Genomic DNA, 27491 nt, shown 5'->3' on the forward strand with positions numbered 1-27491 from the left:
ATTTATTTTCTGTTGAGACGTAAAGAGAGAAGGTAAGAATTTTCGTGTTTGTTTCATTGTTTATAATGAAAAAACAAAATGATAAAATGATTCCTTTTTTAACAAAGATATAAGCAAGAGAATTCAAAATATTCAATTTTGTTATCGGAAGAATTAAAACAAACTGTCCCGGTTTATTCTCTGAGGCAACTCGTATTAAAATTGCAAAAACACCGATAATCACTGATATTAGTGATATCCAAAAAATATTTTTTCATGCTATTAATAATCAAGTAAATTCTCATTTTTTTATTAAACTATTACAAAACATTATTAACGTTTACTAACTCCCGTTGATACATTACTAACGTTAACTGTCATATTATACACTTTTCAACTGAAATTTACATTTATAAAATCAAATTTTAGACACGTATTCAACATTGTTGTTTCAGATCAAGACTGCCATTTAGCCTAACTGTGTTTCTATTTATTATTATATTCTTCATACATAAATTTTTCTTCATTAAAGAGCACAAATCATCTGATATAATGAAACTGTTTGTCGGCATGAGCAGTTAATGGAAAACGATTTTATCTATCTTCAGAAAAAGACTTTTACTCATATTCCCAAAATCTTATCAAACCTTAGAGTAATTCAGAGTTCTGGTTTGGATTTTGAAGCAGGATTATTCTACAGAAATTCCAACAAAAAGTTGCGTAAAGGAATTACTTAAATATGAAAATGGTTTAACAAGAATTAAAATAAAGAAAATTAGACAATAATAATAAAAATTGCAAATTTGGGCATTTATTAGAGACTTGCAGCATAATCGGATATTAGAGAAATCTTAGAAAATCCTTTAAATTTTGATAAAATAACTCCATAAATTAGCGTCGTATTAGTGTTACCGTACTATGTGTAATGCATACATAAATTAGCGTGCAGGAAAGAAAAGTGCTTGATAAGTTTCTAGTTATTAGCTTCCTACATTCTCTTCACACTCCCTCTTACACGGATATACCGATAAATCGCATAGTACGTGCTCTAAGTCAGCATTCATTAATGTTGCTGTACAAGAAGATCCAATTAAGTGGACCAAGGGTCATTCATCTTTTGAAATGATACAGCTGCTTTTACTATTCGGGACTTCCGTTTGCATCCCTCGAACATCTGGTGACTTATCAGTTTTGAAGCGCCGCACCTGAATTTCTGAATAACCTGCCAAAGATTGTCAGTTGTATCTTAACTTATAATCTCCTATTCTAGCTGCAAAAATACCAGTCATTTTTATGAATGACAGAAGAAACGTCATAAATGCAGACGCAGAAAATACTTTTCTGAAATTAAAGTAGAAGAATACTTTTTTATTTTTCTTACGGATTTATAGAACTCCCCTATTCTGATTTCGAAAAAATATTAAAATGTATATTCAGTTTTATGAACAGCAAGTGCCTTTAAATTAATACACATTGAAAATCAAAACTGGAAATTCGCTTTGTACGAAAAATATTATTCAAAGCCTTGTATGTATCTTCTCATTATATCTTAGATTCTTCGAAATAAACTTCTCACACTTAATAAACTTCTCACTTTCGAATTTCACACAAGTAAAATTTTCATAACAGTATCTCACTGTAGCTCATATACTGAGAACACTTTTCACTTTGCAAGTCATTTGCGTTCTCATTTGACGTCACAGCCTGCAAGAATTTGCAAAAATTCCTTATTAATCGTTTTCGCTTTTGATGTCGGAATTTTCTCCACCTGAATTAAAGCGTTCTCTTTAAGAAATAAATTTTATTCAAACCGCAATCTCTTTCACAATTTGGTTTTCAATTTTACTGAACATTTGCATATAAGTATCATTACTATTCCCATATCCTCAAGACACTTTATTTCATTTTCTTTGCCCCCAGGTTTGCGACAGTATGTGACTCATATTTGTCCTCAGACATACTATGACTTCAGCACCATGCCACCAAAAATACGGCCTTCGGTCTATCACACCCTGGTACTTAGTCGAAGAGGTCATAGCATTTCTCTGACTTAAGACAGTTCGAAGTCTTAAGAAATAAAATTTAGAATCGGATGAACGTTTCGGTGACCTGAAAAGCAGCCTTATTCATGCATCCAGTGTCTTGATTCTTACTGCCCACTACTCTCAGCTAGTTGACCGACAGGAACCGGACCCAGATACAAGATCCAGGTTTATCTGCTGCTGCCGCAAGGCTTGCCCAGCCGCTGGATCTGAATGCAAATCAATACAGAAATGCTGAGATAGATAAAACATCAAATGATTCCTATCTTTTTTTCTTACTTTTTGCTTGTGAGTGTGTGTTGCAGAACCAGTTGGCTGCACTGAGTAAATCTTATATAATAAATGGCGTAGAATAAGTATCAATTACAAGGTCTAATAAAAGCTGGCTTAATGAATTTCCATTTTAGATGATACAATTGCAGTCTGATCGCGAAGTTGATTCGAATTTCACATAGTTTACTTAAAACACGCGAATTAAGATACCTAATTAGAAAACGTGGTTGAAAATTCTTATGAATTTCTGAAATAAAAATGGATTTTAATAAGTTTTACACAAATAGTGACATTAACATTTTAACATTTTACATTATACACCAAACTTGCAGATCATAAGAAAAATTTTTAAAGTCGATTATGGAGTAAACTAACGCATATGGAACTTGAAACAATATGTATAAAACTATCACCACAAACCTTAAGAAAGCTGTAGAAGAAAGAATAGCTAACAAATCGCTTACCTTTTTAAATGGAATATAAAGTCTTTGATAGGGAATTCTGAAAATTTTGTGGGAATCTAAAAGCTCTCTCCTCCGATTTTAGTAAGGTTATGGAATACTCAGTAAAGCTAACCTAACAGCTTGCATGACGGCGGAAAGGACTGATTTTTGTTCACTGTTCGATGGAACGGAAAGCATTTGGTTTCATTAAGAAAGTCTCGGTTGAGAGCAAACTAGCATTTAACCGTTCAATATTCCCACACTATTTTGACAGTAAAAATGGGAAAAATATAAAATTTAAGAAAAGTGGGATTAACTAAAGATAATTTTAAAGTTTTTCATTGTTATTAAAATAAGATAGAGACGAACTGATGAAAATAGGACTTGTCTATTAAGACTAATGAATCCACTAAGGCATCAATAGCTCACATATCACCTTAGCAAATATTTATTTTTTAAATCAAAAACTGTTACGAGTCCTTTAAATGTGCTCACAAAGTTCGTCAAGCTTTCCCTCTAAGACCATTGTTTCTTAATTTATTAACGGAGTCTATCAATAATCATGCGGCTAAAACTCCGAAGTATCAGCAGTTCGTGCCGAGAATTCGACCCGGCGCCATCAAGTGGTTCATGCTCTTGAATATATCCTATTGAATAGGAAAGGTTCAGGATATGCCTGCATAAGATTTTAGTGGAATTGCTCATGTATAATGTATATACAGCCCAGTTTGACTCAGAAAGAACTCCACAAAAGCATTCTTCACCATAGGCAGATAATCCTAGCTTGTATTTTTTTTTTTTTGTCATATTCAAATAACTCTTGAAGTCTTAAATAATTTTAGTCTATGTTTTTGGATTCTTTTGAGTAGTGCAAGTGCTGTAAAGCAAAGAAAAAGTTTTTTTTGGAAACACTAGAGGGAAAAACCCTTATATTTGAGCAGATTTGCGTTTTGTTAAAGAGGCATCTAGATGTGAAACGTTATTGCGATATCAAACAGTAATTAAAAAATATGCTACCCATTCTGAATCGACACCAAAGATAAATATTTTTCGATTTCAGAAGCCTAGAACTAGAACCTCAGAGTACAAACTGATTGAAAAATATTAACAAATTCCATCGATTTCTATTACCCCCCCCCGTTTCTCATATACTATGCTTACACTCAGTGTAAATTCAGACATGGCGTTTGGTATTCATTTAGCAATGTTGAGAAAGTTGTTTGTAGTATCACTGGGTGAGCCAATCTAAAGCAGCCACAGAATGGTAATTACGTGGCGATAAAAAAATTAAAATGGTAAATACTTTTCGCCAGAAGCGGTAGGATGTACTATGTAGCGATGAAACATGGTCTCATAGAAATTTGTTAAATAGTTATCCGTGAGTATTGCTGTACTTCCGGATCTAAATTGTCTTCTATTGACGGGATCATCAAGAGGGAGATCTTCATTCATCCTAACCTATACACACAATTTGAAGTTTACCCTTCCCACTTCACAAATGTAGCATTTCTTAGACACTTGCAAGTAAGTTTCATCACGTTCATTTGTTCCCATGTCTGACAATATACGTTTCTCCCCACTTCTGGAGTATCACTTCTGACAACTAGCTCATCGAACTTCCCTGTCTCTAACAGCCATACTCTTTCCTTTTCCCTTCCCTGTCAACTTTTTGTGTTCTCTATGATCTTTCTAACCTCCCTACTTATAACACTTACGTACACACATATTATATACATACATATACAGACTCGCGCATGCAGACACTATTATAAAAGGAAAGGGTTCGTAGTTTCTACATTTGAACCGTAAAGCACGCAATGGAAACTTAATGACAATGTATCCATGGTTACAGGAAACGACACACGATTACGTCGATATGAAAACATTGTCCAAATCATCAGTATCACGTTGTTACTTTTCGACACTATTATCTTTTGGAATTTTTTTTATTTATGTCGCTATCGTTTCTGCTCATATAACGGCAATGTCAGTGAAAGTGCTCTTCTCCAATATCATATCATGAACTTGTTTCCTGATAAAGAAAGTAGGCGCCAAGATAAAGAATGGGCCCGGAAATCTTAGGTACAGGTTTGGGCTGTCACTATCTTTGCACACCTCTTTGTCGCGGGAATGAAGGAATCTGATTTTGGAACTGTATTTCCAACCATATAATTGGAATGTTTTTCTTTTTTTCCGAAATAATTTTGGTTATATAACATCCATTTCGGATTGGAAAGTAGTTTTTATATTCTCTTAAGAGTCAAAGGGGAAAGTATAATTTATTATCCCCTTCTATGTTGATTCTAAATTTAAGAACAAATTTTCAAAGCAGGAAAAAAGATTATTCCGATTTTACTAAATTTACAATAAAACAAAATAAATAATAGAATGAGTAGTTGGAATTACGCATCAAAACCTTTGATTAAGTACAAATGTTATTTTTTGAAGGAAGAAAAAATAATGTGATTAACATTCTTCTACATAATATAAATTATGTATATTAATATCAATTAATTTTACTTAACATGAACGTTGTTTCCTAATTAATAAAATTTTAAGTTTTCATGACAAAAAATAAATATATAAGTAAAATTTTAATAAAAAGAGGGAATATAACTCAGCGCTGTATTTTGCATAGAGTAACTTACGACCGACTAACGACAACTTCGGAACGAGAAAATGACAAATTCGTTGCGGTTTTTGCCGGAGAAATACAAACTAGTAGCTGTCACGAAACGCAAAAGTAACGGTAGAAAAAGTATCATTTTTACAATTAACGACACCGTATAGCAAACATTTCTTGCACAAACACTGGAGTTTTGCAATGGCGCGAGATTCTGCATGGCAGAAAAGAGGATAAGACGTTAAAACTCTGTATGAGGACCAGGAAAAAAAACCCCACATAGATGAAATATTTCGAACATCGAACATTGAAGCGGCGGTACAATGACAAAAAAAAAAGCAGGAAATGAAACAAAAGACGGTTCCTACTGGAGATTGAAACGGATCAATGTCTCATACCAAAATCGAGCATTAGTCTTTCAATGCGAGCATGCCACCGAGCTACATCGAACCATATTAGTAGCATCGAGCCATACTAGCTATATGATATTGTTATGGTAGCAAATTGTTAATTTTCTACCATACTACATCGACCTACTATATCTACCTACGTACTACCAAACTACATGTACTAATCGACCATACTACATCGAACGGGGTTACAGAGCTTTTCTAATACAAAGTCGCTAACCTCCAAGATAATGGACTTCGAGCAGATAATTTATATGACTATTTTACTTGGGCAAATAAAACTGCGTAGTAATGCGTTCTTTGACTCTTTATTCTGAGATGTTATTCTTTGTTTTGTGGCTACTTTTACATCAGAAAACCTGCAGAATCTGTCAGATCAGATTCGGCCTTTCTACGCAATGTTTAAATTCTGCTAAATGTTGAAATTCATGCATTCACCATTCAACTAAATATTCACAAAATTTGACACATTTCAAGTGCCTTTAATTAAACATCAAGATCAAATAGGAAAATTAAAATAATTATCTGAGAATTTTCTTATAAGTCTAAAAAATAATTCCAAAGAAATAATTTAATTCTACTACTCAAACAGAAATATAGTAAATACATTATGCAGAAGAAATTCCTTTTACACCCTTTTCGACGTAAGTAAAAGTTAAGCAAAGTAATCAGCAGATGTATGAAAATACAAACTTCAATAGAATTGGAAAAAAAAAATAAAAATCTTGTAATCATTAGAGCACTATATACACAGTTCCTAAGATCGTTAAGGGAATTTTAAACTCAGCTGTTGACCTTTTTAATTTGGCTTAAGAAAACCTGACATTTTACTTCTTCGTTAGCACTTTTATACATGGTCGTATTTTCAATAATATGCTCTTTGTTTTCATCATTTAGAGTTAGTGATATTCACCTGTATCACAAAAAGGAAACTAAGAATTTCTTGAAAGAGTTTAAATCTGCACTTGCCGTACTCATTCAAAATTGATCATTTATTCTTTCTGAGTAACGTTTTTGAAACAGAATAGTTGTATATTTTTACCATTACGTTAAGTATTAATTACTATCTGTTTTGTTTTCAAGAATATGAAATTATATCTTCATTGAATAGTGTCACAGACTCATCGAGTAGCTCAGTAGTGTCACAGTGTTCATTACAGTCTTTTCCTAAGTTGCAGCTATCAGTAACGATGAATTGGATGCCTCAGCCAGTAATTGTACTCTTTCAGATTTCAATCTAGACAAGTAAGAAAAAAATTTGTTGTTATTGTCAGATTGATTGTATTAAGAACGAGATTCAATTTTTGTTTAATTCACGATAGCTTCTTTTCTTTGAATGTGTGACAATATTCTGTCTCCAACAGCAGAAGGCTGTGACGTTGTCTAAATGTTTACTATGACTTTCAAATCATAATCTTTAACTTACGATTCGATATGTAGCCTTTTCTGTTGCTATTTGTTATAATAAAGCCAATATTAAGCTAATCTGGACGACTAAAAGACAGTTAATTATGGTAATTATGGACGACTAAGAGGCATTTAATTATTTAATTACGGTGTTTAAAGTTGATTCTGAAAACTTTATTTAGCATTCTGACTTGCGTTTTTGAATACAGAACCTTTGTGTTTCTAAGAAAATGGAAGAATGGAAGATATTATCTCAGTTCTTATCAAAGCACCTGAAGAAATGTTGTATCGACTTCCACTTCTCTCACGATCAAAACTGCACCTGCGCTTACTTAAACTTAAATCGTAGACTCAAAGGGCAAATTCGGTCGATCAAATACGCCTAAATTATTTTTCTTTCGTGTTGTGAGATGGGTTTCCGTACACTAAGTGACTTAAAAGTAACTGAAATTGAAAGCATGAATTATTTAACCATAAAATTTATATAGTTCCGCATTCAGATCAACTAGAGTATATTTATTGCGGAAAAGAAGCAAACATAAAATCGCTTACTTAAATTATTTGTAACATATTACCTATAAATCCCTAGTCAATGGCTGTAAAAGCTGTAAAGGGTAGTGGATTATCTACCTCTTAACTGAAAAAAAATTAAATATTGTTATTGGACTTGAAAAATTTCTACAGTCACTATAAACACTGTACATTTACAGACGAACTCTTTTGCAGAAAAGTTGGTTGCAACGAATTTATAGCTTTACTAGCTTATTTCAATGTTCCATGAATTTTAATTTAAATACAGTGTTAAGCCCACCATAGATAAGACGCCTAAATTTCAGTAGTTGCACGTGAGTGTGAATCTCGAAAGATTCTGGCTGGCTGCAGAACTGCTTCATAACATTTCATCACAACGTGGCTTGTAAATCGGCTAGTATTCGAAAAGGCAGAAACCTTCATAAAATTGTCCTAGCATACAGATGCTCTTTTTCTTATAAAGACGGTTGTCATAGACTATTAGCCTGAGACTAAAAGGTGTCCACCTAGCTCACTTCTGATATTCAGAGAGTGAATTTTATTTATTAAAGCATATAATTCCCTATTTGCTTTATCGAGTTACTTAGCAGTTAAAAGTAGACTGTGTGTTGTATTTGTTCAAACAGAAAAGTTACTGAAATTCAGCAAACAGAGATGTCTAGTTTTTGTTAAATTTTAGTTGTAAGACGTGGTTTAAATAAAACTTTTAAAGTTAAGTTTAACATTTTGTTTGTGTTACTGAACTTTATTTTCTCTTTATTTGTAAAGGCGATAATTCGTCATATTAAAGAAAGGGTAAACAGGTGTAGTTAGATATATAACTAGACTTAGGTACTAAATCAAAGTTATGATTGCTTTATTAGCATATTCTTCTTAGTTCTTTCATATCTTCTTATGCTCATGTCTTCTTGAGAGAAACAAGCAAAACGTATTATATGATGATGAAGCTTTATTTACTGAACCTACAAGTGTTCAAGTGGGTCTGGAGGATCATAAGGTCATTGCTAGCTTGGCTTGTGGACTTGAGTGAGCTTTGCTGAAGCTCTTTCTAAATTTTCTCTACTTTTTCTTCCGAACAACGTAGCGATCCAGGACTTGTTCCTTTACATAAATAAATACCCACTATCTTAAAACTGTCGATAAGTTAGATTAGGTTAATTAATTAGGGCAAAGCATAAAATGCCACCCTGACTAAGGGAAGGAATGCCTTAACGGAGGACCTTCTAAGGAAAACTGGCTCATATTAACATTGTACACACAACAAAAACTGTCATGTAGTCAGCCCGTTTGCCAGGAAACTCGGGAATTACTTCCGCATTCCTGACAGTTATGATTTGTAAATCTGAAACACCTATTACGCAAATGAACTACTGTCTGTTAATATAGGAATAATCTGATTAATGAAAATGATACATCAGGAGAATGAGAAAAATCTGAAAATTATATAGTTTTTGGCTTGTGTTAGGGGCTAAACATTCTGGGCTAAACCGGTAAGAATTCGTTCCAGAAGGTTCTCCATCCGTCCATGGCATATCCAAACTTTTGTCGCCAAATGGGCGATTTCTCGCCAAATGGGGCAACCCTGCCTTCCTTTGTCATTTTATAGCAACTCTAAAACTGCTTTGCTGGGAAGCTATCTTACCGCGCCTGTACATTTCGTAACAATAACAATATTTTCAGAAAAGTCACTTCTAAGGTTTTTTTTTTTTATTGTTTTATAGCACTGTCCCATTGGAGATTATATATATTATAATGGAGCGTGCACTGTTTGCCTCTATATTTTTTACGAATTTTACACTTTCGGTTCATTTCAGTACCATCTTTTTTTGTATTAATTAATGCAAGGGGTATTTTGCATTTTTTCCCACGGAAATTTTTTGCATCCATTTTTAGATGTGGTTCATCAAGTAAACTTAGCATCAATGGTCTCTTTTTTTAAATTTTATTTCCAATTTACTGTTGAAAAAAACTCTTTAGTTTTGCTCTCCATGAGTCTTTATATAAAATGTATTCCTCTTTTACCTTTCTTTTGTTACATAATTATTTCCTACTTGCTATTCGCAAAATTGAAGAACTTGTAAACGCGTTTTAGATAAAGTTATTACCTCTTTCCGCTTCCGAATTTTTTATTATTGATTTTTGTCATTTCTTGTTGCTTATAAATCCTTTTTATGCAACGACAGCTTTCTTTAAAGTTATTTATTATGGTATATGTTTTAAACTAGCAACATCTATAACACGACAATTCTCAGAAACCGAGTTTGCCAGAAAACTGGTGTTCATACTCTCAATCTGTAGATATATGTAAATATACAGCAATCATTGCTGCTATATTAATGAAGATAGTAATCACTGTGGATATATTATGATGGGCAAGAGTTGTAAAGGATGTTTTAGTAAAATCTATGTTTACTGATACCACAACAGCTCACGAACGTCAAATACAGAATTGGCATTCCAGACAGTTGGGCATAAGCATCTCTGCAGCTGTGTGTTCACGTGATAGCCACGTTTTGTGTCATCCAGGTGTTCTCCGCTTAGCTGAAATACACTGAGATTTGCGCGTTCGTTTCAGGTGGAATTTAGGCGTATAATGTTTTCTTTCCCTACAAATGCTGATTATAAATCAAAATTAGGCCCTTAGTATGCAGCTGAGTGTGGCATATGCTTTTATTTGATGCAATGAAGACTAATAGTGGATAGCCAGAAAGTATTCTTGACAAAAATCAGTTTAGAAACATATGAACATAAATGTTAGCGATCAGGCTGCTGAGTTTTTATATTTGAGATTCCAAGCTTCTAATTAAGAACTTAAACAAAATTCGAAAATATTAACTGATGATCGTTAAATTGCATACATTATGATTTTCATTTTTTTAATAAATATTGAGATCTTAGTGTATTGAAGTGTATTGTACGATTATGAAATGAAATTTTTTGCTTTGATTTCATTACAAGGAAATCAAATACTCAGTACAAGGAAACAAAAATAGGAAATGTAATTTGTTTACTTTAGGTTAATTAAGAAAAACTGCTGATTAATGAAAATTTTCAGCTTTGAGCATTAAAACGACATTTAAGCAATAATCTATTACTTAAAATTTAGACATGGTTTAGTATAAATATCGCTAAATGTTAAAAAAAATGTAACTCGATACTTCAAAATTGGTTAAGAGCGGATGAACCTGGATGTTTTTAGAGTTAAGTATAGAGACATGTTTACTTGTCTCTTTAGGAAAAGAGAGAGAGGAAGGGGAAGAGGGAAAAAAGGGAAGAGGAATTACAATAATAAAATAAATAAATAAACAAAATAACATTCGAATAAACAAGTAAGCTTTTGGTATAGACTCATTTAAGGGAGTTAGGGCATTTAAAGTTTCAAAATGTCATCATTATACAAGAAGTATGTCTTCCTCGGTTCGGCTGGTTAGCGTGATCGACAGATTTCTGTCCTTGTATCGTGAAAAGTGAGGTCTCGAATTCTCTCCTCTCTTGTCTTGTTGTTTTATATAAACTGCAGAATGTAACATTATAAATTTTTGAAATTTACAAAAGGAATGCTTTTCTCTGCATAGCAATACATACGCACAGATAAATTTACATTAATAGTTTAGGGTTAAATTATGCCTAAGAATAGCTAAATGGTATTCACTTAATAATACAACTAACTAATCACTAATTTTACCATACTGAACACTAATACAGAGGTTAAAAGTAAAAGTCGGACACTTGTATTCTTATATTTTATTTCAATTTTCAGCGTAAAAAAAAAATAAAATGTAAAACAACTTTTATAAGCAAACGCTTGAATAGATATCGATTTATCATAAACAAAAGATTATGCCACTAATTAAAAACATTTTAAAGCTTATAAAAAGTGAAACTCGTCTTAAAATATAAGTTGGGTAGCTTATAATTTTGTGATTTTCTTTCTTAAAATGCAAAACTTTCTAATTTTTTTATGAGTTTATTGTTTTTTCTTAATCAGTTTAAATTTTCTTTGCTTGCTAATTTTTGTTTTGATGGATTTTAATAGGAATAGAGAAATTGCAAAATATTAAAACGAATTCATTCAGTAGTACATGACGTAATCGAGACATTTATGACAAGAAAACAGAATTGAAAATAAATTAAAACAGGCAAGCAAAGTATATATACAGACTATGAAGAGTGTTGAATCGTACAAAAAATTTAAAAAAAAATTAAGTTCTAAACCAGCTGTGGAAGTAGAAACGCATTTTGAAATAGGAGTTAATCTAGAAACAATAAGAATGTTCTAAGTAAGAAAAAAGTAATTTCAGTGGATGAGTTGCTAGAGGAAAAAACTTTTTGCGAGCAAGATCAACTGTCTGAAAGATTTTAATTTGCAAAACTTCATAAAAATAAAAACGTTTAGTTTTGGAGGACAGTTTTATTTGAGGGCGAATGCAAGTTTATTATCACCTGTTCGAATGGGCAACCTATATTTAGAGAAGGCTAAAAGAAGAGTTAAAAAAATTCAATAAAATATACTCTTAAACTTGGTATTGGATCGATATAATATGGAGATCAATGTCAGCTGCTGGACCACGTAAATTTCAAATCGTTCGTGGCATAACTGATTAAATAAATATTTACAAATTCTGAAAGGAAATGGGAAACAGAATGCTTAAAAGTTGGTATAGATGGTTGTTTTCAGTTTCATGAAGACAACGATACGAAACATAAAGCCTTCAATATTAGACCATAGTTGCTTTATAAATGCCCATATGTCATAAATACACTCTCTCAATTTCCAGGAATAAATGCAGTTGAAAATTTATGATCATATATAGATCACAAGTTAAAAAACATCATGCCATATCCAATTCAAAAAGCATTAAAAGAGGAATGGTCAATATTATTTTTAATTTTTAAAACTTATTCCGCTCAGTGAAGAACATATTAAAAGATATTAGAACGCAAATAAAGATTTAAGGTTTACTGACCAAGAAACAAATTTCTTGTAAATAATTCGAATCAATTTTGAACATAAATTATGTCCGTGTTTCGATTTTGAGATTACTTTTCATTGTTTGTTGAACTTTTGTTTTTAAACTGAATGCAAAAGATTTTATTTTACAGTTGTTTTTGAATTTATGTGTATAATTAGCTCATAGAGTAAATAAAAATAACCAAAATTTTGCTTTAATCTTTTTCATTTTATTATAAATCTTTTCATAAAGTGTAAAAAAGTAGGTTTACGAATTTCACTTTGAGCCATTGTATGTCAGATCAAATTGCTTAGCAGTATTGAAGATCCGTGAAAAATATTTGAATATATGATCCTTGAATCGATGATTGGTGCTGTAGGTGATGATTCGTGCTACAGACTGGGAAAGGTTTATCAATTACTACAATACAAATTCAGTCGAACTTCCACTCAGGGCGCTTCGCTTTAGCGGACACTTCATTATTGCTTCATTAAATTACGGCAAAGCACTGGAAGGCTACCAGCCTAAGGGAAGAGGTGTATTTATGGAGGATTTTTCTAAGAGAAACTGGCTCGTACTCGTATTATACATTAAAGTCGAAATACTACGAAGCGTTCAGCAACTTTAATGCTCGGCCACTGGTGGATCTACTCTCCGGACTATCAAAATAGGAAAGTAGTGCCTTCCCCATTTAACGGATGTTCTCTGATGATGGACAAATCCTTGTTCCCGCTGACAAGAGTTTTGATTGTATTACTTATACTAATTTTTGATTGTATTACTTATACTGATTTTAATTTTTATGACAATTTTTCTTTTAAATAATTTAAATATGTCACATATTTTATATTTCTCATTTATTGCCTAATAATGACTTTTTTGTTTGTATTGCAATATCTGGCACAAAATCTTACAAGGTTATTTGCACCAAACCAATGGCTTAAGCGGAGATTAAGTTATACGTTAAAAGACTGCGTGCATGCAGTTTATAGTTTAGGGTGGATAAAACGAGAATAAAAACAGATTACAATTTATGGTAAAAGCACTTTTAAGCTCTTTTAAAACTGGAAGAATTTATGATGAGGTTGTTTCCTATTAAGTTTTCTAAATCCACTTTGAAACAATTAAGATGTTTTTGGGGAAAATATTTATAACTATGTCATTCTAGTAAAATACGATGAACTGTCAGAACTGCATTGCATGTTTCGCAAAGTGGATTCCTTTCGCCTTCCAGAAGATAAGTCATAAGTCAGGCAACAGTGATCAATTCTCAAACCGGTTAAGAGTACTTCTTCCCTTCTAATTGAAATAGACGGCCAGCATTCAATAGTGGGTTTAAAAACTCATACTTATTGTTTGGTTGGTCATTCTAATGCATCTGTTATTTATTCAGAATTTTATGTTTGATCAACGTTCTGATATTTCTGAGTAGGATCTGAAAATTAGACTCGTAGTAGCAGCCTTAGCTGTAATATCTGCTTGTTCATTTGTAGAAACATTAGGTATTTTTTGGAAGCAGACAAGATGAAAAATGAGCAATGGCCTTCGCCGGGAATCGAAGCACGAACCTCTGGAATACCGGCCCAGCAGAAAAACTACAACACGGAGGCACGCTAGGAAGACGGAAGAAGCATTATACATTCTCTTTTATGATGGCGTGGCCAAGATCCAGGCATAGAATATCTGATATCCCCGACATTTTAGAATCTGATACTATACGTAGGATCTTTCAATGACGTTAAAGCAATCAAAGAACTTGTGCAGATAATGAAATTCCTGCAACATTGTTTTGAGAGGAAGTTAAAAACTTGAAAAACCACAGTAAATTCAGAAGTGAAAACCAAGCTTGTGGGTGTAACCAAAAACCAGCAATTTTTTCCCCACTGCAAAAGTTGTCCCAACATGATCTTGAGATTTTGATCTATCTGTATAGAGAGGGATATAATTTCTGTATTTAGGTCTATGTTTCGCAAAGATATGCCTGTAAATGATATTACTTGTATCAGATTTATCCCAACGTTGGAAAGTATCCAAGAGGTTAAACTTTCCAGTCCTCTCAAGCTGGAATCTGAATGAAATTCTCCATTTGTGTATCGACAAATGTATTTGTGATCGTGTGTGATTTGTGTATCTCCATTTGTGTATGTTTTGGTACATCCCATTAGACATATTGTACTGCTCTAGTAAGGTGCCTATTCTTAGAACAAATGATGGTATACACGATGAACGTGCCTGCTACATACGAGAGTATGAATCATTGAGTACATGAAAACTAATAGGATTCTTGATTTGCGACATGATTTTAAAATACTGTTTGAGATGTTCAAGTCTTAAATGCAGTGAAATGAATCGTTGAGTAAGTGAAAAAGGATGGGAATCTTGATTTGTGAAGTGACTTTAAACTAGTTCTTGAGATGTTCACGTTTTAAATGCAAGGGAGTATCATTGCATTTCACATACAGGCTTTCCACGGGAGTTGTTATAAAGGCACCGGTGCAAATCCGTAGAACTTTGGGATGTACAGGATCAAGTTTTTCCAGCACAGACGACCTTGCCGACCCGTAATGACTGACTCTTTAGTCAAGTAAGGATAAGAGCTGTAGAGCGGATAAGGGCTATAGGTATACGAAACACTGAGTTGAGATTGGCTCCCCAGAAAGTATTCGGCAAGACCTTTCGAAGTATTCATAATTTTAAACATTGCTTTTTTAGAGAAATGATGTGGGGAAAGTAAGTAAGCTTGTGGTCGAACAGCACTCCCAGGAATTTTATCTTCCTTTCTACAGGAATCACTATGTCCTAGAAATAAAGTTCGGGGTTAAGGTAAAGAATTTTCTTACGATAAAAATTGGCCTACCAGGAGTTATGCTTCCGACATTCTTCGCCTATTCCACCCATTGACACCCCCACCACGTTGTCGCAACAAAACAGGACTTGGGGTTATAATGAAACACAGTTTACAATTTATCAGCATGTTAATTAGATATAGAGACACTCATTAAACTCATTTAGTGATCTATGTCGCCTTCGCATCCAAATTTAGATTAAAACTGAATCCTTAAGTTTGAAGCCGTAACTTAATTAATTATATTTTATTTAATTAGTTCAGCTAAAGCTTTCCTAGCATAATATTTAAATAATTTGAGAGTTTTAGTCAAAAAATCTCAAACTGTCAATTTCGTTGTCCATTTTCTCTTAAACACCACGAAATCCACAAAAATATATATTTAACATCAAGAATAAAGAAGGCCCATCAACAGCCGAACAGTGAAGTCGCTGAACTCTGATCGTTCTACCTGGGTTCGATTCGAAGCGAACGGGCTGCCTTCATGGACGTTTTCGCGTTTCCCTCGTGTGTAACGAGAATACGAGCCAGTTTCTTTTAGAAAGTCGTTCACGAAGGAATCTCAGTCCTAGACATATAGTCCTCGTGTGCTTAATTCGAAACATGGATTAAAAAAAGGAAGTTAAAATATGTTGTTTAATGGTACTGGGATGTGTTCTATTGTACAGTCTGTCTGGTGAGATGTTTGTTTATAACTAAATATCTAATAAACCTTAAATAAGGAAACATTACCCATTAGCAAATTTTGCTAATGTTTGAACTCAAAGATTCTTATATGAGTAAGACGCGACCACGTTCTTAACGTTATATTTGTAAAATATATTTTAAAGTACCTTTCCCATGTTATGTTAAAGTTTTGGTGATTTTTCATTTGCACTGTCATATTACGCATCAGTGTCGAAACATTTAAAATACTGATGCTTGTTAAGTTATTGGATTTTTTTTATATTGACACCAATATGCGGGTTACATATGTGAAATAAAGGCATAATTGTACATTATTTAAAAACGTGCTTTTGAACCTTACATTAAGAGCAATTAATTCATTAAAAATAAGTTAATTAAAACTAAGCAAAAACTAACATTTGAAATACTGCGGACATTTCGACATAGTTATACATTTTTATTCTGACTAGCCGTAGACTCAATTTAATTAACTACATTCTCAATGATCTTAAGAATCTTGTAGAGACATTAGGATGTTTTGGAAGCATCAGATGTGAATAATGAGCAATGCTCTCGCCGGGACTCAAACCTCAGACCTCTCGAATACGCGTAGAGTGTGATGACTATTACACCACGAAGGCATGCTAAGAAGGTGGGAGAAATACTCCCCCTTTTAAAGGAGACTGGGGATTAGGGGACGAATCGCCAAATCCTGGTGGTGGAGAATCATCATCTACTAACTTTTTTACTTCGGGCGCCACTGTACAGACATTAGGTTATTTCTAAGCAGGACAGATGAAAAATGAGCAATGCCCTCCCCGGGACTCGAACTACGGACCTCTCGAATACGCATTGAGTGTGCTGACTACTACACCGCGAAATCATACTAAGAAGCTGGGAGAAACAGCTTATATAAATTGAACTGGTGCACAATTTGAAATGTCATAATAGAATTCAGCGCATTAAAATTAACTAAGCTGGCTGCTTTGGGATTATCATTTTGCTGCCTTTCAAGGTAATCGATCAATATACTATTCATATAAGAATGTCTGTGCGTATATATCGTTACACAGAGGAAAACATTCCTTCAGAGCATTTTAGAAATTTCTAAAATATGCTGCTAGTATAAAAATAAAAGGTAAGAGGTGAGAGGACTAAAAATAAATAAATAAAAAGTGTTGAGAGTTTTCAGATTTTATAATACGCACAAACGGACTTTTTTTTCATTTACAGACACATACATGTTTCGAGAGCATTCGCGCTAACTCTACATTGAACTAAAAATATTTTAAAACAAGATATCTTTAGAATTTCCGATAGAGAGTCACGCGCGCTGGAGATAAAAATGTCCCCCCCCCCGTACGGTGTTGCGACTGCTTGCTTTGAAATTGTTGAGTTTTTTTTAATCAAAATGCGCTCAAGTTTTACAAAATATGAAATAAACAGTAAAACAAATTCCAAATTTGGTGACCATGTTTTATCACAATGCGAGAAACTTGCATACATTCATGTAGCTTCTTCATTATTTAGTTTCTTTAAATATAATACAGGAAGATAATATTTGGTGGCAACAATTTGAAAAGTGATACAGCCATTTATAGTGATTCGACGCAAAATGCTGTTTCAAGATTAATAGCCTCTCTGGGCTAACGCTTATTTTGTCTAATAAATAATAAAAAATAAATTTAAAAATTTTTTAAATATGATCCTTTCGCAGTTAAGCGCACCAGAACGAAAAGCTACCAATAGTACCAACCAGCTGTGATGGGAAGGGCACTGAAATACATTGCACAACAATATTTTGAAACTTTAAGGCCTTGTAATTGTTATAAAAGGACCCATTGAAAAATGCTTACGAAATGTTTTTGGTAAGGCCTACAAGCAGAGATAGGTCACTACTATTAACTCTAGGAACACTGAGGTTCCTTTCCTCGTTACGGTATTATGTTAGGTAAACCTAATGTATTTTTCCCACAATCTAATAAATGCAATCCACTCTATTAGAGTACTCATTTGCGAACCATTTTGAGCAATATTCAACATATTATTAAAAGTTAATGATTGTTAAGAATACCATAACAATCTACTCACCTAGTCTGATACATTGCTAATACTGCTCACCAGTGGGGAAGCAGGAAAGTCACTAAACCCTGATAGTTCTGTTCGGGGTTCGAATCCTGGCGAACGGGCTGGTTGCATGGGAATTTTCTTGGTTTACCCCATGTGTTACATGGATGCGAACTAGTTTCCCTTATAAAGTCCTTCCCGAAGACATCGATTCCTAGAAAAAGTACTCTAATGATAAAATAATAAAAAATAAATATGTATAGCTATTTAAACAGCTAACTGATAGTTGCAAGTTAATTCATAATTATTGGAATAATATACACACAGTTATATAGCGAGAAAAATAATATTTCAAAACTTTTCGCGACCCAACAAAAATTGTCTCCCAACTCACACTTTGAGAACCACTGATCTACAACATCTTAAATTAAAACCTCACATTGTCCACAATATTTGCAAAGAAGAAATCAATAATAAAACACAACGATCTAGTAGCTTATTTTAATTTTTATTAAAAATTCATTTATAAAATTGAAATCTTTGCAATAATTATTAAATCATTTGCTATCCTGGAGCAAAGAAGGAAGATAATCTGCTAAGAAGCTAAAAGATAAAATGATTAATGAATGTAAAGATTTATCTTTACAGCCTTATGTTGTAGAATAGCTTTCTTGGAAAACATGTATATTCTAATCTCTCTCTTATCAATAACGATTGCCCAAACTGTCCCTTCATTTTATTTGATGCTAAACTATTGCATGGATCAGATGAATGCAGCAAAAGAATCAGCGTTAATTACAGACGTCGCTGAAAAACATTATTGTTCAGTGAGTTGTTATAATGATGATTCTAGATTAAAAATATTCGTTAAGTTAGAACAAAACATACAGACCGCAGGATATGGCGAATTTTCGCCTGAAGTTATAAAGCATTCTGTTAAAAGTTACGGCACAAAATTCCCTTCCGTGCGGCTACTGAAAAAATGAAGAGTTTCCGAACTATAAAGACTAGATTGTTTTTTTTAATTAAGACACATATAGAGACTTTTTTATCACCTGAAAATTTTCGTACCCGTCATCTGCATCACCTCCTTCCTAATTATTTAATAAATCAAACAAGGATTGTTCTGAGAAAATATATCTTTCCAATGTCATATTTATCATAAGTGAATGAACGATGCTTAACATGCATCTCAGCCGAAGCTTCCAAAAATTAGGAAATGAGAAAATAGAAATTAGGCAGTCAGGAATTTATATAAAATCAGAACACAGAAAACCTTGAGAATTACGAAAAGAAAATTGAAAAGGTTATCGAAAGATGAGACATCTTTGAAGAGAAGTCGATAATGACGGTTATATCGAATTTGATTGCAGCCAAAAGAACATGATACTAGAAACCAGAAGCAGTATAACTTATTAAGAATTTGAATTTTATGTTTGATTGAAATTTCCTTTGTTTGCCGAAAAATAAATTTCACGAATCTCTTATGTTGATTCTAATACGAGAAGAGCGATAATTTTTATAGGAAGGAATCTGTAAATCCACCCTCTTCACCCCGCCCCCTTACTTTGCTTTGGGAGACCATGTGCCACTTCATCATCATGCGGCAACGGAAAGAAATAAAACAGCTGCCTGGCTGTGATCAACATTCTACACAAGGCATGTCAAGCTCGGTATTTCAAGTGGGCCAAATAGTTGTCAGTTCACACTAGTGCCAGCCGCAGTAAAAAAAATAATAAATATTTTCATATTTATTGATGTAGTGAGTATAAAAGTAAGTAAATACTACATAAAATCTTATTTAATACAGTAGTTGTTTTTAAAATAGAAAGCACATAAGGAAAGTTGGATAGTAGATGGGTACCTATTATTTCTTTCCCGACACCTGCCATCTTTCTCTTACAACCAGCTTTCGGACGCCTGCAGACATGCTGCTTTCACTAGCATTTTCGAGAACAGATGTCAGATGAATGTCTGCTAACCTGGATCTCGCTGAGGACTTGTTCCTTTTCATGAGTGAGAAAAAGCTGCTCACTCTGATACGTACAACCGAACAGGCAAATCATATACGACACAAAATTTTCAGCTTTCTGGGAGACCGTGAAGGCATGTATTTGTAAATTTTAAGAATACCTACGTGACTAAAATTTTGCTTTAGTTTTGAGCTGTACTGAATTTCTGTTAATTCCATCTATAAATGGGATGACTCTTTATCAGCATCGGTCGAAAACTTGTTTTTTTAAGGAGAGCATCTTAAGTTTCTTTAACACCGAAGGTTGTATATATGCCTTAATATTCAGTGAAATTTCAATTTTTATTAATATGTTATAATTATATACTTTTTATTATTTTTGTCGCAGAAATGGAGGGCGGCAGAAAAGAAGGTCTGTTCGTACCTGCGTCACTTCTAGTGACTACAATTTGCTATTTTTAATGGGCTGGCTTAACATTCATGCGTATTTCATGAAGCTTAACATTCATGCGTATGATTAGGATACATTCCAACTTTGCTTGGTATCAATATTACGCTTTCTGTGGCAACTGTTTCTACCGTTTTGTTCATTCTATAGATATATTTATGATGTGGTGTATTAAAAAAATATATAAAGAATGGATTTCCAGACTACATCTATGTATCATCTCTCGTGCATGCATGAGAGTTATTTTAGTTCTTTAAAACAATTTGGAAAGCGAAGTTATTTCCCATTATCGATATTATAAGAGTAGAAAAACACGTTTGAAGGTCCAAAAGTCTTCCAAGCAGAATTGAGTATAACTACCTTGAAAGTTCTTTTATCCACTGAAGTTTGAAAGCTGTGATTCTAGTGAATTTTTTTTTATTTGCAGATGCTCACATTTGTAATCGATCTTGTATGATTTTTCATAGTAATATGAGTAAAGCAATTCAGCATCATTAAATGTCAGTTTTTGTTTTTAATCTTCTCTTACATTCCTTTTATTTTTAAAACAAGAAGAAACTATGTTGATGTCCGTTTTAAGTCACATCATAGGTGTCATGTATTTTGTTATGCATTTTTACACAACATTAATAAAAAAGACAAAGCATCACGTGATAAGGCGATGTATTTATTAACTTTTATTTCTTCAATATTAAGTTCCCAAAAAGTATATTATTTAATTATAGTTATCTGAAGAATTTGAAAAGAAAGATGAGATGTTGGGATTTTGAGAAGCACTCTTTCTCATGGATTTAATTAAATTATATGCTTGTTAAGGGTAATTTAATGAAACATGTAGCCTCTGTTTACTCAAGAAAAGCAAAAAATTAGTAAACATTTTTCCTCAATATCTCCAGGATCAACCAGTTTATAAGTCAAGAGATCATTTTAACTCCAATAAAAAGCAAAGAAGATAAAAAGAACACGAGATTATGAACTTTGGATCCCACATTTTGCAAACTCTACCTATGAGTTTTCATTCATTCATTTCTTATCATGGTACTCACACAACTGCATACACATAACACAAGCGAATCAGATGCACAATATCAACACTTTTATTGTTTATCTGATAAGTTTCATGTAGCAACATCTCTTATGTAATTTCTCAGATCATATTACTGTGTTAAAATTATGCCGCTACTGTATTAATAAAAATGAGTTGTTCTAAGGGACAGTTTTTAACAATTTTAAATAGATAGCTATTCAAGACGTAAGAGCAACAAGCCGACGTGGAAAATAAAACAGACAAATTGACAACGCCGAATACAAGGTTGTCGATTTGTCTGTTTTAGATAGCTATTCAGTTTATAAGGTATTTTCTCCCTCCTTCCAGCATGCCATCGTAGTGTAACCGGTAGCACACTCGGCGTCCAGGTTCGAGTCTCGGCCAAGGCATTGCTCATTTTTCATATCTCCAGCTTCAAAAACACCTAATGACTCTAAACGTTTTTATTACTGTTTATATCTAAATATATCATTTTGCGATTTGAATGTGCTGAATGGTTGATAGATAAGGTGTTGATCTATATGTTGCCAGATTTCTGCTGTTTTTGGGTCTATTAGAGTGCTAGAAGTGTAGTTGAAAATCATGAATTTTCATATGTTGTATTCTTAAACAGTTAAAAACGATTTTTACCTTAGAAATAATTTAACGAATTTGTATATATGTTAGATGAAGATTTTTCTCATTCAATTTTGACATAAATTCTTGTTTACGCCAATATGGAATTCTGGCATTTCAAAGCGTGATCATCTGTTTAATTCTAAACTAACGAAACAGATGTGAAGTATAGCAAAAATAATGAATGAAGTATAAAAATAATACTATTTTAGACAAAGCTCAGTTGAAAGCAAGTTAAAGGAAAGAATATATATATATATATTTCATATAAGGATTTTTTTTTTCTTTTTTTAATAAAAGCAACTACAGCCATTTCTTCGTTATCAAGGAAAAATGCATTCTAAGCGAGCTGTGATTTAGAGTAAGATGTAATGAAATAAAAGATTTTGAGCTCACCTTAAATATTAGTTACTTAAAAAAGATCGCAGCTCAATTGGGCTTAACTTTTTGAAGAATTTCAGAGTGCATATGATTTTTTTCAAAGAATGTAAGTAGCTTTAACATACGTATAAAATGAACTTGAGAAAGTAAGCTATTTAATACAGGAATAAAGACAACAAAAGACGTCTTTTTTAAAAATATTTTTAGCTGTTAATAAAACAGAGTGAAACAAAACTGCAAAAGCTTGGTATCTTTAATTACTTAAATTATTCTAAAATTTTAAAACTTAATACATTTTTTAACTTTATATATTGATTTTGTCAAATTAGTATTCTGATTCAAATCTCTTGAACTAAATCAGGGAGTGGATTCAGTTCAAATGGATTATTTGATTATGACAATGCATATTAGGGCTATCTGCATAAAAGATGGATATCTTCTTGAAGGATTTTCTATGGGAAATTGATAGTATTCACATTACGCAAATAAAAAAACCATGAAAACATCTTTGTAGCCAGCTCGTGAGTTGGGGCTTGAACCTGGGTAGAACTACCAGTGCTTGGAGGTTTTATTCCCTAGTTATCACTCAAATTCAGTTGTAAAGTTTCCTAATACTGCAGATCTTGAGAGACTATGTTTCCAACAAGAGGAAGCAATTCCATACATTACCAAAGAATCTATGACCGTTCTTCAGCATATGTTTTCCGATGACATGCTTTCTATATGAGAAGACGTCCCATGGCCGACATGTTCTCCATATTTGTCAGCATGCGAATGTTTCCTCCGGGTTTGTCTGAAGTTTCAAATGCATAGTCGCAAGTATAGGAGCCGTGACGAAATAAGAGTTATATTAAAGGAAGCAATCACCTCTGCATTCAATTAACGTGGTCCAAAGGACGAAAAATATTTGAAAAAGTTGTCATTCAAAATATAAGAAACTGAAATAAAAAATTATGTTGGTTTCAATATTAAAATTCGCTAGTTTTCAGAGTATTTATTAAAATTGCTGATTAATATGCTTACAGGAATAGTAAAATGTTCCTGCCGAAAGAAGAATCTAACTCGATTCTATTCAACCTACTAGTAGATGAATCCTCAAGTCATTGATCTACCGAAAGTATCTTATCTCATTCAATGTTCGTATCATTTGTAGAGTTGTTAAATACTGATTAATAATAAACTCATATTTTTAACTACAATAAAATATGTCACTTATTCACTCAGTTTTCAGTTTTAAAATTTACTCAGTTTTCAGTTTTTGTCATGATTTTAAGTTGAACAGTTTGGCAGCGTTTTACCAAATAAATAAATATAAGACAATACATGAAATTTTTCAATAAATGCTGCTTTGAGAATTGTGAAAGGTGCTACTGAATTCAGATTAATCCAAAGCAGTTTAATAAAATCGACCTAAAAGTGGTTTTTCATGCATTTTCACCAAACTGCCTCAAGAACAGCCCTGGAACCAAGAAGTAAGTTTTAAAAATACTATCTAAACTTCTGAAAATTAATTAATTACAATTAATTATGTTTTTAATTTTTCAATTCGTTAAACTATATTTTAAATATTTATTCATTTTAAATTTCTTTAATTCATTTAATATAGAAGTGACTGACTTTAACACACAAAGCACGCTTACTTTCAATAGCTAATATAGCATTTAATATGTAGTAGTATTATTAGGCTTAACGCCTTCAGGTTTTTAACTGCATTCCTTATTCCCAAAAATGTCAAAATTAATTCTAAAAATTCAGGATCCCGAAGAGGCACCTAACGGGCCAATGATATGATTTCAGAGTAGTTGTGCATTTAGAATCAATAAATATTGCTATGAAATTTTAATACATACATTCTATATTCGAATTTGTTAATGTCATTGAATATGATGCTAACAATAGCAAGCAAATACACTGTTTGCAAGTAAGATATGTTCCCTTAAGAATTTTTGCACACATTTTTATGTATTTTCATTCAGGAAACAGTAATACGAGTCCCGTTACTGAATTTTTCTCGCAGATCTATAAATCACAAAATGAATATGGAATTTTTGTATCAAGTATTTCTAACATTACACAATTTTTAATTTACCCTGAATTTATAGGTCATCTCTATTGCATCGCTGCTGCTACTCTGTACTTCTAGATAGTAATATGCAACTGAAAATTTATCAAAACTACATAATATTCTTTACACATAAGTATACCATTTCTCTTCGCTTATTTTTCGCACTTTTGACACAGTTTATTACCAGTTTAAATTCAAGGTGCTAAAAATATGCCTTTTATTTTTTAAGCAGAACTTCCAAAAATTTTTAGATTTTTTTTTGTGATAGTAGTGCTTATTTTTAAAGGACATCTTAATCAAAAGAAGGCGTCATGATTTTTTAGCATGTAAGTGTTTCATTTATTCTAGGTATAAATACCCTAAAAAAAACCAAAATTGAATAAGAATTTATACTGAAATAATCGAACAGGAAACACTGAAAACTGGAATAATTAATTCTGATTTCTGCTATAATAAATCAAAATATTAGCATTCCTAATTTTCTTGAGCTATATATAATCACTAGTACTGTTCTACTTAGCGGATTCATAAACCTCGTCTTTTCCAGCCTGTTATCAGATTAACTGAATCAGAACCATCCAAGGAATTAAAAATTCCATTCTTTTAAAGTTTCTCATTTTCTGTAGTGAAATTAGTTTTCACATCTTTATGATCTATTCATTAATTCTTTAAGGACTTATCTACTGCAATTTAAGTCATAGTGTTGCTACCTCTGGGTACCTGAGGGAATCTTTGAACTCCATCTTTAAAAGGTTTATTAACTAAAATATATAAAAGCTAATAGACTGAAGTTAACCAAGGAACCATAATATATTCTTTCGTCCTCCTTGGTCAGTTTCTTTATTCCTCCATTTAGATGGCTTACTTAATACATCTAATGTAGTATTTTAGATGAAAAGAAAACAATCTTGATTATAATCCCTCCACGAAATATGTCACGAATCTAAACGTGGAAAAAATACATTTAGAAATATGGTGCGTACAATGAATAGACTATAAATGCATGATAAAATAAGTACAACAGAAACGGACTATGTACTGGGTGTGTGGGTGCGCATGCATTACTGTTAGATTTTCTTAAATACTCACTTAGAGCATGAACAGCAAAAAGAAAATGTGAATCGAAGAGTGTAGAATGCATGGATAGAGAATCTAGCTATGTCAAATGGGCATCTCAAATTCTTACCTACCAATAGTAATGTGAATACGAGTCGGTATAGTTTGAAGAGCTACGCGCTTTGCCATAATCGAGACAATTCAGATCAGTCCAGTACTTCAAGGAATCCTTTTGGTATGAACTGGATTGAAAAAAATTTACAAAATGTAAAAATATATAATCGTCTTGAAGAGCAATTAATCCATCGGAGATTACTAGAGATTTGAGCTAAGACACCAACGTGATTGCAGGTTAATCGAATATATTAACTGTCAGACTGTCCATCTAGGAAGTAAAGATGGCAGTATTAGGTAAGGTATTAAATCCATCAAAAGGCTGAACTAAGAACCTGAAAACTCTGTATAGGAAAGATTTAAATTACAAATGTCAAATACGACATAAATTAACTTATGTTACACTAGCGAATTTTCTCTTCCTTAAAAATGGTCTCTGATAGATTAAAAAAAAGTTTTCTAACTAGCGGAGCACGGAGATATTAGCTTTACTTTCCAAAATTTTATTCATTCTTCATCAAACTGGCTTTTAACCCTCCTGCTTGGGAAAAAAAACATTGACGGCTCAAAAAATAAATAAACAAATAAATAAATAAAAATAAAATAAAAAAATAAAAAATAAGATAAAATAAAATAAAATACAACTAATTGCTACGAAAATTATTTTTGAAAGTATGAAATCTTAATTTCTTCTTATCTTTCTAATTTGAAATATTACACAGAGTATTTAATTAAGATGTATAAGATGTATAAGGAAGTTGTATTTGAAGAGCTACAAAGTGCTGCAAATTTGATTCCGCTTGATCGTACCTCGGCGAGTGTTACTAAGAGGCTATCGAGAATATGTTCACCCCTCCCCTTTTAATGTTAAGGATGTAACGATCAACCCGCTTCAAAGGAGTGGCCTTTATTATCTCATGTCTTATCAAGAGTTAATAAATTATATGCGAATTCTTCTAGAGTGTCTAACTGTCAAAAGTGTTTATTCTGCTTATTAACATTTCTTTCCTAGACGCTGCATCTCTATTACGAAAATGCGAAATAGTCTAAGAACCTAAGCAAATTATCAGTTTAGTTTATTATTAGAACTGGGTTCAAAATGACCGGTAGCAATATACTTCACGGCCATTTTATACTCTGCTACAATGTTACAGTAAATATTTACAAATGCATTAAATAAAAGTTTCTTCGTGATATTTTTATATGAAAATATGCAGAGTGTAACATAGCTCTATGTTTGCACTTTTTCATTCATATGTCAGCTAAAATTTATAATTGCAAAGTACTGAATTATTTTGTCTTCGGAATTTCTTCCTCCAGACAGCCAAGCTCTGTACAAAAATTAAAAATGAGATTTCTCATTTTTAATCTAAGTTTGGTAACCTAAATGAAACAATCTGAATACGAGAAATTTATAGTTTTCACTTTATAGTAATCACCAAAATAAATAAATAATGTGTTATTATTTATTACGTAAAAGGCATAGACAAAGGTGAAAAGAGTGACATATGTCTCGAGTAGGCACCAGATTATCTAAAAGCGTAAGAAATTAAT

At 32.5% G+C, this 27491-nt stretch overlaps 2 long non-coding RNA genes across 10 annotated transcripts in view; one reads left to right on the plus strand and one right to left on the minus strand.

Moving 5' to 3' along the window:
- Positions 1–27491, minus strand: part of LOC118193129 (uncharacterized) — a 156962-nt gene that overhangs the window by 27311 nt on the left and 102160 nt on the right. For 7 of the 9 annotated variants that reach the window (XR_015038678.1, XR_015038679.1, XR_015038676.1 and 4 more), the window contains one exon: positions 18263–18452. This is a non-coding gene — a long non-coding RNA (uncharacterized LOC118193129). Of the gene's footprint in view, positions 1–7752; positions 7815–18262; positions 18453–20102; positions 20219–27491 lie in introns of those variants that run through there. The other 2 variants (XR_015038677.1, XR_004758885.2) reach the window with 2 other exon arrangements.
- LOC118186765 (uncharacterized) overlaps positions 19747–27491 on the plus strand; it is an 82715-nt gene continuing 74970 nt past the window's right edge. The window contains exon 1 of the long non-coding RNA XR_015038684.1: positions 19747–20012. This is a non-coding gene — a long non-coding RNA (uncharacterized LOC118186765). The remainder of the gene's footprint in view (positions 20013–27491) is intronic.

This window comes from Stegodyphus dumicola, chromosome X1, assembly GCF_044657685.1.
Source record: "Stegodyphus dumicola isolate Sdum_Otavi_A_Nest chromosome X1, ASM4465768v1".
Lineage (NCBI taxonomy): Eukaryota > Metazoa > Arthropoda > Arachnida > Araneae > Eresidae > Stegodyphus > Stegodyphus dumicola.